The following is a 4,019-nucleotide window of genomic DNA, read 5'->3' on the forward strand; positions in this document are numbered from 1 at the left end:
TTTTTAATATGACAGGCACAAGTCCGGCACTCCATCATCCGCAGCACACGCAACATCACTATAGCTCTTAAATCACACGGCATGAAGGGAAACCCTTGGAAATGCTCGTCTCCTCCTCCCCTCCCCGGACACCCCCCACCCCCTCCCTCTTGTTAATGCTAGCCATCTCTCTTTATCATGGGGCTGATCTGTCTGCGGCTGCTCGCCTCGCTGCTGCAATGCTACATGATCTGTTTACCAATACTCTGCTTAGTCAAAAGGCCCCTTTAAGTGGATCAAACTGCACTCGCGCCGCATGGGAACGCGGCGCGGAGCGCTTCGACGGACTCGGGCGAGGGAACATTTGTAGAACATTTGTTTGTGACATTTAATCTACAAGAGCGGGTCGATATCGAGTGAGCTCGCCCCGGTTCTGTGACAGGAACACGGTTAATGCAAAGGAGCTGAACGAACTGAAGTGAAGCCTTGTGGCTGCAGCAGCTTCCAGAGCTTGAGGAGGAGTTCACTTCAGCACAGGAATTACCTCAAATGTCAAGAGGTAGTAGTTAAACCCTGATGTGTTGTTTATACAGGGATTAAACAAACGAGCTGGACCGGGCCACTGAGCTTTAGGTAGTACAGCCTCACTCCTGAGCTATGTGACCAAACCGCTGCCTAGACATTCATGCATCACACACATCAGAGTGGATTTGATTGCGTCTAAATACTGACAGAGACGTTTGATTTGCAAATTTGTTCAGTAGATGAATTTAGGATAGCGGCTGAAATTTCAAAAATCCATGTTTCAAGGTCATGTACCCCCTCCTCGATCATCGCATGAATCGCCCCCACGCAGACTCCATCCTTCTCAGTGAGATGATCTCTCCATTCAGCTGCCAGAACACTTCCTGTGCACAGAATGATGGGGGTCAGTGGTCTGATGGGCCAATAAAAGGCCCCCGAGGGCCGCGGATGGCCTCTGTCACCCTGTTCCCACAGCCCGTCTGTCCGTCAGCTCTCTGACTGACAGGCACTGTCCCACCCCCCCCACACTCACCCACACACACACCCCTCCAACATCACCCCCCTGTAACCCACACACAATCACATGACAAAAGCTTCAGCCTCGCTCTCCTGCTACATGTCCATCCACCAGTGAAGGAGGAGGCAGAGTGGGCACGGTGCCCAGTGGCTCCACCTTGTCCAGTCCAGATCAGGGCCTCTGCCTCCCGCTAAACAGAAAGAATGCACCGTGTTAAATGGTGCTCACAAGAGACGATGGGCGGCGTGAAGAGGCCGACACTGATGCCACCCTCCTTCAGCACCATGACAGATGCTCATGGTTCACAGCCACGTGTCCAGTGAGCGTCACCAGGCTTTTGGCAGCAGTTTCACTCCAGTTGGTTATTAATTTGGCTTAATTTCTTAGAATCCAAAACAAGTAGTGCCGGTTTCTGTCTATTTTTCATTTTTGATTCCTTCCATCAATTTGTCCTACACCATCCTTCTCCTCCTCTGCTGAATCCTGTACCACGAAGCTGGCTCCAGGATTTCAGAGCTTTCCTGCTCGGTCGTTTTGGATTCAACCACTGTCGTTTCTCGGGTTCTCGACATGTGTGGCTTTGACCATCCCCTTCCTCGCTGTGTTTACTGAACAGTTAAACCCGGAGGCCACAGACCGACGTGGACTTACTCCGACGAAGGCAACCGCTTCGTGAAGAATAATACTAATAACCCAAACCCGACGCGCTTCCTTTCCCGCAGAACTGCGGATCAGGTTTTTGTTATATTAGTCTTTATATTACAGCTCTGGCCGCCACGGTGCCTCGTAAACGCTACGCCAAAACCATCCAGAGTCATTTGAGTGTGGTGCACTTAAAAATCCCTCCTGTTCCAAGCTCACCCCAACAGTGGAACGTATTCTAACCCCAAAGCGAGTGGCACAGTCTCTCTCTGCTGGTGGTAAATACAGCAGAACAGGCTTCAGCAGATGATGGAGGGGAGAAACCACGGCGAGACAAACAGAGGAGCAGAGAATTGAGTCCATGAGAGGCAGAAAACAGGCAAAGAGAAGCGGAGGACGTAAAGGGTGAGAGGATTTGAGCGAAGTAAATGAAGAAGGGAGGAAAAAGAGGAAGGAACGGTCTGGTTTTCTTTTCCCAAACTGTGGATTCCTGGATAATGACTGGGCTATAATGGTGCCGAGCCTCCGTTGGCCAAATGAAACAAGAGGCCCAGCCAGCGCAAAGATGTTTATTTCTCTCCATTTTTCATCTTCTCCCTTTTTCCATTTGTGACATGAAAATCATATATGCACAATCTGCCTTTAATTTGTAAGGCAGCCCACAGTTTTCCTCCCTTCTCTCATCTTCTACTGTCGCTATTTTTCTTTTTTTTTCTTTTTGCATATTCAGCAAAGTTCTCTGGCTAAAGCCCCCATTTGTGGCTTCTTAAGCAGTGGAGGCCATATTTTCTGAGAAATCCCCTCTGCCAACAACTTTCTTCATCGCTGACCCGACCGAGAGTCTGTTGACTCACTTGGGTCGGTCTTTGTTTGGCAGTAACCTGAAGACAAACAGGGACGCTGCAGGTCGCACAGCGTCAAAGAAGAGACAAGAGCAGTCTTTTTGGACCCGGCTCAGTCCTGGTATGAAGGAGGAGCCAGCGAATCCCTCATCACGCACGGGCAAAGTCAGCAATAAACCTGCAGAGAACCCTTTAAGCCTGCACACTAACGCACAGCCAGCGAGTGTGGAACAGTTCTGTTCTGTGAGACCGATCAGCTCCCTGAGCCACTGATGGGCCCTCGTCCAGAGGCCACGGCGGCTGGACGACAGCAGGCCAGACTGCATGCCGGGGGGGATTTCTGGGATCAGTGGATCTCTCCGTCCATCTCCGTGCGGCTCCGAGGCTCCGGCTTTTGGAGTGAGCATGATTTCTGGCCTCTGTCCTTATTTGGTTCGGTTTACGGGCGCCATGCAGCAACCGCAAAGTCGAATCCCAGACTTCAGTCCTCTCTGTGCATGCACTGTCCAACAAACCACAACAACCAAAGTGCCTGATACAACAGTGGTTTATATTGATTTAGTGGCTGTTACCTGAACTCACAGTCTTGGATATGGACAGTTTGACAGTTTCAAACTATCGTTCACTGCTAATGAAATGTCCAGTAATCTCAGTAGAGTTGTCTTCCTTTTGTAGCTCGTGCCAGCTGATCTTTCACCGTGCTCTATGCTACATATTCACATATGCAACCCATGAACAGCACCGCTAAAACTTAATGGAGTGCACTGTTTCTGTTTCAGGACTCCACTAGAGAAATGCTTTGTGCTCCACTCCAGCAGGCGTCCCACTCTCCCCCACGCATCCACAAATCAGCTCCACCAGCAGCCGCACCCTCACCCGCTGTCGTCCCAGGCCAGTCTGCGCTCGCTCTTTGCCAAAAATACAAACATTTGTTTATTTACAGTTGTGTGGTTTTTTTGCAAATGGCTTCACAGGCTGAGGGTGACTAGAGTTCAGGTGGTCGGGGCAGCAGAACCTGGCTGAGGCGTTCATCTCCCAAAACAGACGGCGGCGCCGGGGACGTGTAAACCCACCGGTCCCCGGCGCCGCCGCCTTTATCGGACGCCTGACTTCACCAGCTGAGCTGAGACGAGGCTCACAAAACATTTCTGACATATCTGAAATGTGTGGCTAATCAGGAATGGCTGCTCATGTGTAGAGGAGTCTCTGGGAGTGAAGGGGAGAAAAAGGGGGAGGTAATTAGATGCATGTACATATTCAGAAAGGTTTGTAGGCTGTTTACTTGTAAGTTCGGTGCATGGATCAACAGTGCAATAGGTATATAAATCCACATATTGTTCGTATTACTTCTCTTGTGAAGCTTTACAGCCAATTTCAACAATTTAGACCATGCATTATAACGATTTATGTGAAACCTCATCACAAAATAGCATTGTCTGCAGTAGAAAAAACGTCCTATTAGGATATTATAGGCTTTGGGAGAGATTGTTCTCTTTATTGGATGTGTTTGAGGG

The sequence above is a fragment of the Betta splendens genome, chromosome 15 (genome assembly GCF_900634795.4).
Source record: "Betta splendens chromosome 15, fBetSpl5.4, whole genome shotgun sequence".
Taxonomy (NCBI): domain Eukaryota; kingdom Metazoa; phylum Chordata; class Actinopteri; order Anabantiformes; family Osphronemidae; genus Betta; species Betta splendens.